The following is a 14,160-nucleotide window of genomic DNA, read 5'->3' as shown; positions in this document are numbered from 1 at the left end:
CTTTACAAAACCCAGATTTGAAATAGAGATATGCTGAATGAGATGGGGCGCTGATATTTCATTTCAGTTCTTATTATTGCACTGAATAGGAACAGCCACCAGCAGACATCTCCTGAGACACCCACGGGGAGTATGCTTTTGGGAACAGCCCTGGTGCTCCCTGGAAATGCAAACCAGGCCTGGAATTGCTCATCTCCAACCCTGGGAGGTGAGACTGGGAGGCATTTGGGAGAGGAATTTGCATTATGCACTGTGCAGGGCTTGCTGTGAGGGCAGAGCCCATTTTGCTCTGGGGTGGGAGTAACATCTACAGAATTCTTGTGGAATCCTGGAATTGTTTAGGTTGGAAAAGACCTTTAATATTCCTGACTCCCAGCAATTCCAAGCCACCACTAACCCATGTCCCCAAGTGCCACAATGACCTGCTCTAAATCCCTCCAGAGATGGGGACTCCACCACCTCCCTGGGCAGCCTGTTCCAGTTCTTGACAATATTCCTTCCCCTTTCCTTCTCAGGGAAGGGAATTTCTCCCTTCCCACTGCCAGGGAAACCCTACAATGATCAGTGAGAATTCTTTCCCAATAAATACAATTTTCCTGCCTGTGTGCATGGCACGTGCTCATCTCTGTTTTGCTGTCAAACCCATCCCAATTCAGGACTTCTACACTGACATTTTCCCATTACTGACAACTTTGCACATGGAATATTTGCTTTATTCCATGAAATATTGCTATATTTGCCCTTCTGCTGCATATATTGAGGGTTTAGTACAGCAGCAGCTTGTGTCCAACAGAAGGGACATAATGAAGAGGTTTTTTCTCTGTGTAAGGGATAACAACTGTGTGACAACCTCTGCACACAGCATGAGTGATGTATAAAATCAAGGAGTTTATTTTCACTTCTTTTTTTTTTTTTGGTGGGAGTTGGCTAAGATGGAGCATGATTATGGAATGACCTTAATTCTGTGCAACAGAGTCCTTTTGGGGTTGTTTTCAGGTGTTTTCTTCCCTACTCTTGTGCTAGCACAATGGCAACACTGCTCTGTACAGGTAAAAAGTTCAGCAGCTGATGGAGAAAATGTTATCCCCCAGCAGCTGCTCATGAATTCTTATGTGCCAGCAGCAGTGCATGAACCATTCTTTGTTGTGAGATAAAATCTGACAGAAAAGCATAGCTCCTGACAGAAAAATCTGATGCAATTAAGTTTCTGTGCACAGCTCATAAACTTTGATATGGCAAATAATGGCTAAAATTGATCTTAAATCCAACATTAAAAAAGTTCCCGAGCCCCCCACGTTCCACCAGATCAACTCCAGGTATCCATCTCTGCCCTCTTGGTGGAAGCAGGGCATGTTTTTCTTCCACATAGAAATATTAAATAACAAAGAAAAAATGAGAGAGTGGGGATAAATTCCAGGCAAAGGCAAATTTCTAGCACTGCATAATAACAGAACTAATTTGGGGATGAAGCTGGACACAAATGACATGGATTGGCCTTGAGGAATTTATCTTCTTGGCTCAGTCATGTAAATAAAACCAAGACCATGCATTTGATGTCCTCACCAGTTTAGACCACATCTTTTACTGGGAAGCTTCTTTTGGAGGAGAATTAAAGATTCTTGCTTGTGCCATGTGGGTTGGGAACAGGTGGGACGTGGGGACATTGCCACCAGTGATGACAACATGGTCCTTGCTGGGAGGAGATGGGAAGGAGCATGGCTGGGAACCAGCATGGAATTCACAGCTCCTGGAACACATAAAAAATGGAGTGTATGAGTGTCTTAGGTACAAAACAACATAATGTGGAGAGGGAAAGGACACTGTAAGGCCTAAAAAATATCAAACAACTGAGAAAAGCTTCTTATGGACTCAGGACAAATGTTGATCTTTGCTGTTTCCAGCATCTGGGATGGAGTAGCACACCCTGGTGCCTGGCACACTCCTTGATCCCAACTTCTGTGGCAATCCAGTGGCTGACAGCATTTGTGGAATGGGCTACTTTAAATATGGGCAAATGCACCCAAATTGGAACAAGGACCACCCACATTAACTATGATTAACATGATAAGAAGAGAATCAGGGAATTGTTAAGGTTGGGCTGGACCCACTGAGTGCAAGCATTCCCCAGGACTGGTATTGACCATTAACCCATGTCCCCAAGTGCCACATCCACATGGCTTTTGATCCCTTCCAGGGATGGCGATTTCACCTCTGCCCTGTGCTGCCTGGTGATGAAATACAAAACCAAGTCTAATAAAACAATAATAAAATAATCTTTGGAAGCAGTCCCAGCTAAAGAAGGTGCAGGAAGTACCCTGTATCCATGCACAAAAATGGAGGGGGATTTTTTTTCCCCTCCACGGTGTGTCCAGAGCCTGACAGACTCTGTGCTACCCCATGGCTGGGAGCTGGGAGCAGACACCTGAGCACAACCTGCCTGCACAGAGAAATTTCCTGAGATGCTGCACTTTGGAGATGCCAAATGATCCTATTACAGACTTATCAAAGCAGTGGGGATTAGTAGAGATAAAACAACTTTCAGCACTGGTCTCTGCCTTTCTTTGCTCTTTTGTTTGTCTAAATAGCTGTTTTGGTGAGTGCAGGGAAATAATAGGAGGCAATTATTGCTCCATGTAATGTTCCATGTTTGGTTTTGTAATCCTTCAGTTCTGTTTATTCTCATTTTGAGCAAAAAAGTTCCCCCTGGAATATGCTAATCGCCTTTCAGCTCTGCAGAGCTCTCCTCCTGCAGAGGCTCCTGGCTTTGTGTGCACCTGATGGCAGAGCAAGGACAGTGCTGTCCCCAGGGCCCGGGGCACTCAATGCCCGTTGTCTGCGCTGCACGTCCAGGCACAAAACAGAGGGAACAAATCCACCCAGGCACAAAACAGAGAGAACAAATCCACCCAGCAGCCCAGCACGGGGAGCTCCCTCGCTGGCAGCCCTCCGTGGCTCAGCTCCTTTCACCTTCAGGAAGGCAGAGAGGGATTTTGGATGGTGAGGAAGGAAAAGAGGGAAGCAGAGGGCTTTTCAAAAGCAGCTTTTGGGAAAAGCTGACCTTATCTGAGCTTTTAATCAGCTTTTAGATCCTGAAAATTTGTATCCAGCCCCTCCTTAGTAGGTGATCTCTCCTAAAATCTCCTTAGGAAGATCTAGAGGAGGGGTTCATTTGTGCTTTCCACACCTCGTCCCTCCAGTCTCTTCTTGGGAGGAACAAGGAGATGTCTGGGAAGCACCACAGTCCCCAGAGCATCATTAGGGGAGGCTGCTGGGACCTGTAGCCACAGGATTATTGCAGGGGGATGGATTTTGCTCCAGCAGATCTCTGTCACATAATTCTGTAGGTAACACCAGGGATCAAAACGAGAGGGGTATCCTGTTTTCCTGTTGAATGCTTCTCTGGAGGCTGAATCCCCCTTTCCTGGGAGCCCCAGCAGTCAGGTGGCAGGAGATGCTGTCCCAGTGGATTGGAGAGCTGGTGCTGCCCTATGGGCTGTGTTTCTGCTGATTGAGGGACCCCAGGAAGGGATCTGACCACTTGTTGTGACTACCTGGGTCAGGGAATCATGGAATCAGGAAAACCCACCTTGACTCTGGAGCCTGGGAGCAGCTGTGCAGAAGCTGGGGAGAAAGGACATTTTTCAGTCCTTTGGTGACTCGGGGTCTCCAGTGATGGACACGGAGTGGGTGAAGGCGTTCCTGGATGGAAGAGCACCAGTGGAACATCAGCTGACAGAGTCTTGGTGCCTGGTGTCCTTGTGCCTCTCCAAGGGGATGGTGCTCATTCTCCAGACCCATTCTGCAGCTTGGTCTGGAGCACAGAATCATGGAATCAACAGAATGGTTTGGGCTGAGAGAGAGATCTCAGTGCCCATCCCATTCCACCCCCTCTCATAGGCAGGGACACCTTCCACTATCCCAGGTTGCTCCAAGCCCCATCCAGCTTGGCCTGGCACACTTGCAGGGATCCAGGAGCAGCCACAGCTTCTCTGGGCACCCTGTGCCAGGGCCTCCCCACACCTATAGCAAGGAATTTCTTCCATGTATCTCACCTAAATCTTTCAGCTGGAACCCATTTCCCCTTGTCCTGTCACTCCAGTTCCTGATGAAAAGTCCCCCTCCGGCTTCCCAGTAGCCTCTTCAGACCCCGGAAGCTGCTGTGAGGCCTCCATACAACCTTCTCTTCCCCAGGCTGAACAATCCCAGCTCTCCCAGCCTGACTCCATGGTGGAAGTGCTCCAGTCCCCTCAGCAATTTCATGGCTCTTCTCTGGACTTGCTCCAAGAGTTCCATGTCCTCCATCACCAACCAAAAAAGGCACACCTGGGCAGGGATATGAATTTCACCAGTCTGAACTGTATCTGCTGGGACACAAATGTAGGAATGTGCCCAAACACCATCACAGAACCATTAAGGCTGGAAAACCCCTCCAGATCATCACCTTTGACCAGGTAGCACCATGCCCACTTAATTATGATGCCACATCCACTTGTTTTTTGAACACTGTGGAGTTGTTTATGCCCTGATTTGAGGAAAACACCGCTGCCCAGGGCATCGGGCCTGTGGATTGTTAACTGGAGCACGGGGATGCTCCCACAGGGAAACGTGAGCACACATTCGATGTTTGGCTGAGCTGAAGGAACTCTTCCACTCAGGATTTTCCAGCCTGAGGAGCAGCCTCCTTGCTGTGCCTGGAGTGCCTTTGTCTCATTTGTGCAAGTTTTGTGTGGCTCCCTAAATCCTGCAGCTGGGAATTACACGGGCCAGCTCCCAGCCTTGGCTTGGTGAATTTGCTCCTCCTGCTCCTCTGGCGACCGCGGAAAACAAACCCGGAGCGCTCATAGCGGATTAAACACCAAGCCTCCACTGATACCCACCCACAGCAGCTCTCCAGCACAGCCAGGACAGGTGACAATATCCCACAAATATACATAATAAAGCTCTGGAGAAGTGTGCTGGGAACTGGGCTGAGGGGGAGGAAGGAGCCAGGGAAATAATGCATAATTCACAAGGCAAATTAATCACTCCTCTCTCCTCTGCCTGTTGCAATTATGTGGAACATGAGTAATCACCAGGTTACTATTTTTTATTATTATTATTATTTTTATAGCAGGAGAGTAAACAGTGGGGCTGGCGATATTTGAGTGAGGACAGGCTGAAAGCTGCAGTCACATTTAGAGTGGTGCCTCACCAAGATTTCTATCTGGCTGTGCTTTCATTGTGGAAAGGGCTTTTTTTTTTTTTTTTCTAATTCTTTCCCTTTTAGATTGGTGGGGAGTTGTGGAAAAGAGGAGGGCGGGGGGGTTGGTGCGCGTTAGAGCAGAGAGATTGGGTAAAATTATTTTCCTTCATGCTTGGCTAGGCCTCAGTGTGAAAAAGGGGACCCAGCTTAGGGCTGGTGGGAGATGGCAGATAAAAGCAGCTTCATTTCTCACTGACCTTCCATGCATTCGGCCCAGCTGTGCAAGGGGGGGAAGGAACAATGGGAGTCACCTCCAGAAAAACCAACCCTGAGCGCCTGCACCTGCCTCTGGTGAATCCAGGTGGGGAGAAAACAAAGAGTCAGGGCTGCACCTGGAATGGGTTCCCAGAGCCCCGTGGAGGTGGGAGTGGAGTGGCTGTGATGGCTGTGGGCACAGGGAGTCCCTGGGACAGTGTGAAATCCATGCAGCCATCAGGAGGATGTCAAAGCAGCCTAAAGAATCCAAATCCCATGGATGATCTAAAGAAACAAAATCCCAGTCCCACTTCAGCAAGAGATTCAATGCAACACTCACCATCCATTAGCAGGAATAGGAGCAGGCTTGGAAGGGATGCCTGACCCCCTCACTCACCAACCCTGCAGACCAAAACCCTTTGGAAAACACCTATTTTATGATTTAGGAGGAAGCAAAGCTTTATATTACAGCGAATCATTGAATCATCAAATTCTTTGGGTTTGAAGGGACCTTAAAGCTCATCTAGTCACACACCCTGCCATGGGCAGGGACACCTCCCACTATCCCAGGTTGCTCCAAGCCCTGTCCAGCCTGGTCTCGGACACTTCCAGGGGTCCAGAGGCAGCCACAGCTTCTCTGGGCACCCTGTGCCAGGGCCTCAGCACCCTCACAATGGAGAACTTCTTCCCAATATCCCATCTAACCTGCCCTGGCAGAAGGAAACCCTTGTCCAAAGTTCCTCACCAGCTTTTTTGTAGGCTCCCTTTAAGGGAACGTGATGTGGACAGAGCAAAGGGTGTGATGGAGGATGCAGGGTGCAGCTGATCCTCCTTGGCACAGGTGGAGGAGCTCACCAAGAGCCTGATGGGCTTTAAAAGGGTCTCTGGAAGGCTGAGAATATTCTTAGTGCTGGGTGGATCCCTCCTGAAGGGAGGTGGTCTCTGCTCTTAGTCCTAAGGGGAGATGCTTCTTTATGTTTTGTATCCCTGAGGGTCTGGGGTGCTATTTTAAGTGGGAAGGGAGGGAAAAGATATTCTACACTCAGTAGGGTTGGCTACAGGCTCTGAGATTCTGGTGCCCTGATGATGAACACAGGTAGGTATTTGTTCTTCCTTGCTCTTTTCTTCACGCAAGTGACTTCCATGTCAAAGGGCAACTCCTTCCTGGTCCTCACATGGTGATTTCATGGTGGGATTCACTTAGTGATTTCTTTACCAGGAGCTTTTGGATACAAAAAGCTCTTCCCAGCCCTAAATTCTAGACTTGTTCCTTCACTTTACATAGAAAAGCCCCTTAGTCCCTCGAGATCCTGGGGGCAATTTCAAGCTCTCCTTGATGGTGACACAACTCACCCTGCAAGCCCAGTTAATTATCCCAGGATTACTGAAGTGCTAGTGTGACATGGAGTTCTTTAGTACCTTTTGTGCATTTGTAGTTTTCCCAAGACCTGAGGATTTGCATGGGACCTGTGACATGAGGATTCCTTCCTTTCACCCACCTAGGGCTCCAAATGCAGAGGTAAAATCCATCAGCAGGGCACCCATCCCTGTGCAGGTGATTTTAGGGGCAGAGCTGAACTGGAATGTGGCTGTGGAAGTGCTTCCTCCTTGTTTTTCCATGTGAGTAAAATTAAAAAGGGAGTTAAAGCTTTTTCAAACTTAAATTTCCACTTACATAAAAGGCTCATCAGCCCTTGGTGCTGCTGTGTGAAGTGTCTGGCCTCAGATGACTGTTTTGCTGATGAGATCTTCCAGGTTAGTCCTGGATGCTTCCAGGGACACCTGCTTCAAGGTAAATTGGGCACCAATTAAAACAGTCTCTATTTAGACAACAAACACCTTTTTGGGATAAATCTGAATTATGGGTGGGGGAAAGTGCTTTTCTCTTGTCTGTAAATGATGCTGGAAACCAGGAGTTTATTTCCTGAATTGTTCTTTGAAATGCCACTGGAAGTTGTGCAATTAATTCCCTGGGAAAGCCCTGGTTGCTGCTTTTATAAAACTTAAAGCATTACAACTTTAAACATGAACATCAGATAGCTTTTAAGCAGTTTCCCAGCTGAAGCTTTCCCAAGGAACTTCACTGTGTCTCCCTCAAAAGTCCTGCACGTGGGAACAGTGAACAGAGAGGTGCTGTCAGACAAAACCCTGATGTGAAGAAAATCAGAAGTGTCACACTTCCTTCTGGTCCTTCCCAAGTGTTTTTCCAGAAAGAAGCAGCTCCTGCCATTGGGAACTGGGCTCTTCTTTGCTGAGCCACCAGATACCTGATTAAGCTGAAATTTGGGAGAGGTTTGCTCAGGAAATGGGTTTTGGGGAGTCCAGGCATGCATCTGGCTCACCTCCCCTGGCCAACTTATGCTGCTAAGCTGGAAGACACCCACTGGATGTATTTTTTTTTAATCTCCTGGCTGTTCTTGTTCTCTTTCAGAATCCCCTAAATTCTGCAGATTTTTACTGCTGCAGATCCTCTGTCTTTCTCCTTGACTGCTCCTCACATCAAGACAAGGACTAGCCCAGGGAGTTCTTTAGAGAAAAAAAAAAACAAACCTTATGGAGCAGAAATCTTTCTTCCCCTTAAAATAAATCAACAAGAGGAGATTTATAATTTCTCCAGGGGGAAAATTGCACCTGCCAGCCTGTTTTCTCAGGCCCCAGCTCTTGAAGCACTTGAGCACAATTCCAGCTTGAATTGCAGGAGTTTTCCTCCTGCCTGGCTCCCGTCGGATGACTCATGGCTTTCAAAGTTGGTCACGTCCTTCAGGATACTGTGGAATTGAATGGAGCCTTTCCTTCCCTGCAGCTCAAGGATATGGGATGGGAGCCATCCTCCCTTCCAACCCTGCCTCCTGCCTGAGCTCATGTCAAAATGTTCTCCTTGGAAAGTTGCAGCGCAGTTCTGTTTGACAGACAGGAACACAGGGACATGCTGGGTCCTTTGCCACGTTTCCCACAGGGAACAATTTCACACCTCTTCAGTTTAAACAAGGGTTTCTCCATGTCTTGTTTAACCCCCTTGCTGCCCTGCCACAGGAAATATTCCTGCGTGCCCTAAATCTTCATTTCCAGCCTTAGAAAGGGACAAGAGGCAGAGCTGAGAGAGCCTGGATTTTAAGTAAGAGGGACACTTTGCATCATGTCTTGGAGCTGATGGACTTCACCTACAGCTGAGCCGTGGGATGATGAGGGGTAATGGTTTAGAACTAAAAGAGGGGAGTTTTAGACTCAACGTAAGGAAGAAATTTTTTACTGTGAGGGTGGTGAGGCCCTGGCAAAGATTGCCCAGAGAAGCTGTGGCTGTCCCATCCAGGAAATGTTCCAGGCCAGGTTGCTCCATGGGGCTTGGAACAACCTGGGATAGTGGGAGGTGTCCTTACCCATGGCAAGGGGTAGAAATGGATGGGCTTTGAGGTCTCTTCCAACCACAGCCATTCCTGGATTCCATGCCTCTGGCTGGGCTGCAGTGCCAGGAGGATCCTGCTTTGCCTTGTGCACCATCAGCACCTGAAGAACACCAGATGGACTTGCAGGCCCAAGGGGGGATTTTCACCACGGTGTGAACTCACATCCACATACTCTGGTGCTACCTCCCTCTGTCTCCCAAATTCCCAAGAAAATTGTAGCTGTTCCCATTTCACTTTAGGTTTTGAGGTCCTTCCAGGCAGCTCAGTGAGCTCCTTTGTCCCATGCCTTGCAGGCACTGGGGTTTTCCTGTTGTTCCCTCTGGGCTTGTCTTGACTCAGGGGTCTGCTCCAGCCTGCCATGGCATTCCCCCAGCTTGAATCCTTTCTGCTCTTCTTGCCCAGGGAAATCACATAAAGGTGTCCTGCTTATGGCACCCTTCACCAAATGAGGAGAGCACTGCAGCCCAGTTGGATCTTGGGGAGGGATTTAGGGTTGTGCTCTGACTTTTAGGTCCTGAATTCAAACTGGGGCAGTTGTTTCCATCCCCCCACAAAAGCTGGGCAGAGCAGGAGGGGCCCTGACAGGTTGCCAGCAGGGCAAATTCTGCCATTGAGTTTTCCCATCCCGTCCCTTCTCCAATACCAGGAGACTGCCCTGTCCCTTTACCCCATGAGCCCTCTCTCATGGCAGGAAACTCTTCTGGATCATATAGTCTTCAAATTTAAAAAAATTACTTGTTAACCATCCAATTTCTCTGAGAGGAAATTCTATTAAATCCCCAGAAGAAAGTGCATTATGGCTGTACTTTCCGAAGTAGACCCTTGAATAAACTTTTTTCCTTATTTCACGTAAGGAAATTCACATTTCCATTATTGCTGTCATTATGAAGCAGATGAACATTTTCTGGAACAATTAGACGCGGGTGTGTGGAATAAAGAGTGGAGTTCGCCTGAGATCATTGAAACCTATCTGTTTGGGTGATTCATTTTCTTCCAACTAGGCTGCCCATAATAAGCTTTTCTTCTCTGGCTTTGTCTTGTTTCCCATTTCAGGCAGCCACAATGCCCGAAGAATTGAAAGAATGTCTTTCCCCATGTCCTTGTGCTGCGACTGAGCCTGGCAAACAAAAAAATAAAATATATTTAAGAAAAATATAAAGCAGAAAAAGAAGAGAAAGAGGGGGCAGAGTGGATTATAAATAAAACAAGTGGGGAGGGTAACCTGGGGCGTGAGGGCCTTGAGATATGTTGTGGTGTAGAGGAGGGGAGATGAATTCTTTTTGCTCCTAAATGGAAAAAAAAAAATCCATGTGCATAAAGGACAGCAGAGTATTCCTTGTCTTGGCCTTGTGTCATGTGGAGCCATGTGCCAAGAAACTTCATCTCCTGCTTCCATGACTTCAGTAAAGTCCCCAGTGTTCAGAAAGTGCTCATGGTGACCCCACGGAAAATGAAATTTGGCTCTCTGGGTGATGTGCCACAAAGGTGACACAGCTGTTCTGTGGGGCTGAGCCTGAGGAAAGGAAATGGTGTAAAAACTTTACAAATACAGGGTGTCCTCTGCACATCTGCCCCATGGTCTGGGATCTTCTCCATGCCCCCATCCCAGGGTATCTAGGGCTGATCCCCAGCGTGGGCAGCAGGGAAGGGATTGGGATTGTGCCCCTGTGCCCTGCCCAGGTGAGAGCCCAGCTGCAGAGCTGCCCCAGCCCTGGGGCCCAGCACAGGAAGGAGCTGGAGCTGCTGCAGAGAGTCCAGAGGAGGCACCAGGGTGAGCAGAGGGATGGAGCAGCTCTGCTGGGAGGGAAGGCTGGCACAGCTGGCATTGTTCACCTGGAGAGGAGAATCTCCAGGTAACCCCATTGTGGCCTTCCAGTATCTGAAGAAATCAACAGAAACTATGAAGAGAGGCAATTTCCAAGGGCCTGGAGTGCCAGGCCAATGGGGAATGCCTTCCTACTGCTAGAGGAATGTTAATTATATGGGATATTGGGAAGAAATCCTTCCCTGTGAGGATGCTGAGGCCCTGGCACAGGGTGCCCAAAGAAGCTGTGGCTGCCCCTGGATCCCTGGAAGTGTTCCAGGCCAGCTTTGATGGATCTTGAAGCAACCTGGCAAAGTGGAAGTGTCCCTGCCGTGGCAGGGGGTGGGACTGGATGGGCTTTAAGGTCCCTCTCAGCCCAAACCTTTCTATGATTCTGTGATTGCTGATAGAGGTGTAACTGGCTCCCATTAACTCTTTGCCCACATTTTCATTCCCTGACAGCTTTTCTTTGGATGTGTCTGTGGTTCCCAGCCAGGCTGTGCCACTGATGGAGCAGCACAGAGCCCCAGCAGCTGCAGTGTCCATCCTGGGGAAGGCACCTCCTTCCCAAACTGGCTCCTCTCCCTGGGGCAAGAGCTTTATCCTGCACTACAAAAGTGCAGTTTCCTCCTTGGTACCTCACAGAGGACTCTGGCGAGTCCCATCCCAAGTGGAACAGCCTGAATTTCCTCATTTCGATGGTTGTCTCAAAGTGCAACGCTGTGGAGTCACAGCTGCACCTCACTCACGGGAGTGGGTGCTGTGAGGCTCCTCCTTGGAGGGCTCAGAAAGCATTTCCATTTTTTTTTTTCCCTGCACATATATAAATACACCTGGATAATAAGAGATGACTGATAGTACAGGGAGATTTGCTGAGGGAGGTGTCATTGACAAACAAATAGGTTTGTGGGGGCTAAAATAATATTTTCCTTGTTCATCCAAAATTAAACATGAGCTTCCTGGGTGATTCCTTGCTGGCTCACCTTTTGTTGCAAGCAAGACAACAACAGTGCAGCCAAACTTCCTATCTGATGGCAGGAATGAGCGTGTTCCATTGTGGGGATCACCCAAATCCTCAGGGAGCAGCCTGGGATTTTGTCTGGACTGCTGTAAATGCTCTGGAAATCTCCTGGGCACCTCCAAGAATGCTCTGTACTGAAGTTTGCAACTCAAGCAATTGTTGAAGAGTGGAAGGAAATAAAGAGCTTGCTTTGATTCTTTTAAAACAACAGCAGCAGCTGGCGTGGGGTCTGCCCTGGGCTGCTTTTTGATATATATATTAGCAGGGGTTGAATGGAATGGAAGCTACTGGAGAACGTGAGGCAAGGGAAAATGTTTTTCTAAGGAAAAGAAATGGTAAAACTTAAGGGAGAAAGCGGAGAATGCGAGACCTTGAACCGAGCCTCTTTGGGGAGAGGGGGGGATGAAACAGGAAAAAAAAAAGTGCCCACTTGAATAATAGACTAACTGGCGACCTTGAACATATATGTGTGCATAATGAGAGTGAAACAAAGGGCCTCTGAATATCAGGCATTCTTAGGCTGCAGAATAATAATCACAAGTGGCAAATGTAAAAAATAAAAGCAAGACGTATAATATAAGCGAAGTAATGGGGACCTGAACCAGCGGAGATGAGAGGAGTGATGGAAGCCTCAGCAACAGCCTGGGCTCCTCAATGGCCCAGCTACTGCTTGAAGCAAAGCCAAGATTTTCATGCTGCTCCATGAGGATTTTTTTGATATTTTATTATCCTGGACCAAGTGGAAACTCCATTTCTTGCTCAGAGCACTGGCCAAGTTTAGGAGAGGGGAGTTTCCCAGGTTGGTGCTGCTCCCCAGCCATATCCAGCCCTCCTTGTCCTGCGTCCCAGCTGGCAGGGGATGGTGATGCCCATGGATGCTGAGGGGTGGCATCAATTCTTGCCAGTGAGGGATGTGGCTTGATGCTGATCACTGGGCTCTGAGGATCTGGCAGGGCCAGTGGATGTAGGGATTTCCATGGAAAAGTGGTAACACTCTCACTTTGTTCCCAGTACTTCTCACATCACTGTGAAGCAGCAAATGCTCTCATCCTGCTTCCTGCTGTGGCCTCTTAGGCAATTCCTCAGGTCATCTTGACCACTTGAGGATTGTCTGTTCCTTGATTTCTTCTGGATTGTCTGTTTGTGTCCTTGTTTCACTACAAGTGCAGTTTAACACAGTGCTCACCTGCTGCAGTCCTTGTGCTCTGTGTGACCTCCAAGGCTGCTCTTCTCTCTGGGGATGAGGATGTTTGATCCCAACCTTGTGCTTTTCCTGCCCATATCCTGTATGCTGTAGAGCCTTTTCCTTCATATCTTCTTCTGATTAGACATGAGTACCTCAGGAGAAGTGTTGTAAATGCCTTCTCCAGATCACCAGTGAAGATGTGAGACTCCTCCTGAAGTTCTCCTAGGCATGTGACTCTTGTTTGATTTCTTCTCAGTAACTGGTAATTGAGTAATTACCAGTAATTTGAGATGGACATTGGAAAATTTCCTCTGAGACCTCCTTTTCATTTGGGGTTTCTCGGAGGTTGTGGGGGATATTTTACATTCAATTACTTCTTCATCCCTTCTGTCCTCAGAGCTTATTATTTTGTGCTCAGAAGAGTCCAAAAAATGTGTAGATGTGCTTGGGGAAAGGGTTTAGTGATGGGCCTAGTTGGACTCAATGTTCTTACAGTGGTTTTCCAGCCTAAATGACTCCAGGAAGCTCCTTCAGTTCCACCAAGGGTCACTCTCCAACATCCCTCTGAGTGAGACACTCCAGCACCTCCCAGATCCATCACTTTCCCAAAATGGGACCCTCTGAGGACTGTTCATATCAGTGATGGGAATTGTCTGGCCCATTTCTCTGTGGAGCTGGATGGGTTTTGAGGCTGAAGCCACTAAAGGCTCATAGTGAAAACTCCAGCCAAGCTTTGCAAGGCTGGACATTTTTTTGGTGGGTTTCCATCCTCTGAGGGTGGCAGACCCTCCTGCTGGAGGACCCATTCCTTCACACAGCCCAGTTACCCTGGGCCTGGCTCCCACTGCCTGGTGTGGATCCGAGTGTTGTCCTCATTCTTCACACCACAAAAGATTAAAGATAATACTGATACTAATAATACAAACCCGCCCTTGTGAGAATGGGCTGCCGGAGGTATTATGCCAGAGAAAGGCTCTGTGAAATGGCTTGGGTAATTTACACTCATTAGGAGGAGAATGCAGTAGATTAAAGGTAGCAAGGGTGAATAGCTTCCCATTTTTGTCAAACTTGCCTAACCTTTTATTCACCTGCTGAAGCCATTATTTTATAATAATAAAAAAGAGGAGAAAGAGCCTTGCATGAACTTGGGGAGAAAGGCAGAGAGTGCAAGCTAGGAGCTATTTTCTCAAGAGAGAGAAATGCAGCATTATAGATTAAAGGTGAAAAGACAGCCCTCATTTAAATCAATCCACCTCTCCGAAGCATATTTATTCACAGATTAATTAGAGTTGCAAATGAAAATGATCT

The 14,160-nt window shown here is 47.9% G+C and overlaps 2 long non-coding RNA genes across 5 annotated transcripts; one reads left to right on the top strand and one right to left on the bottom strand.

Annotated features, from left to right (window-relative positions):
* Positions 1-682: 682 nt before the first annotated feature.
* On the bottom strand, positions 683-6,748 carry LOC135309541 (uncharacterized). 3 transcript variants are annotated; one of them, XR_010369767.1, is made up of 5 exons: positions 6,143-6,748; positions 5,778-5,867; positions 4,053-4,323; positions 3,587-3,811; positions 683-1,747 (listed from the first exon to the last, which is right to left on the bottom strand). It is a non-coding gene; the product is annotated as an uncharacterized LOC135309541 (long non-coding RNA). The 3 variants fall into 3 exon arrangements; XR_010369768.1 differs by lacking the exon at positions 683-1,747 and having other exon boundaries at positions 2,737-3,811; positions 6,183-6,736; XR_010369766.1 differs by lacking the exon at positions 683-1,747 and having other exon boundaries at positions 2,738-3,811; positions 6,143-6,735.
* LOC135309540 (uncharacterized) lies at positions 6,236-9,795 on the top strand. Of its 2 annotated transcripts, none has more exons than XR_010369764.1 (3): positions 6,236-6,533; positions 6,874-7,057; positions 7,869-9,795. It is a non-coding gene; the product is annotated as an uncharacterized LOC135309540 (long non-coding RNA). The 2 variants fall into 2 exon arrangements; XR_010369765.1 differs by having other exon boundaries at positions 6,244-6,533; positions 6,941-7,057.
* Positions 9,796-14,160: the final 4,365 nt, after the last annotated feature.

The sequence above is a fragment of the Passer domesticus genome, chromosome 11 (assembly GCF_036417665.1).
Source record: "Passer domesticus isolate bPasDom1 chromosome 11, bPasDom1.hap1, whole genome shotgun sequence".
Lineage (NCBI taxonomy): Eukaryota > Metazoa > Chordata > Aves > Passeriformes > Passeridae > Passer > Passer domesticus.
This window is presented reverse-complemented; position numbering and strand designations above follow the sequence as displayed.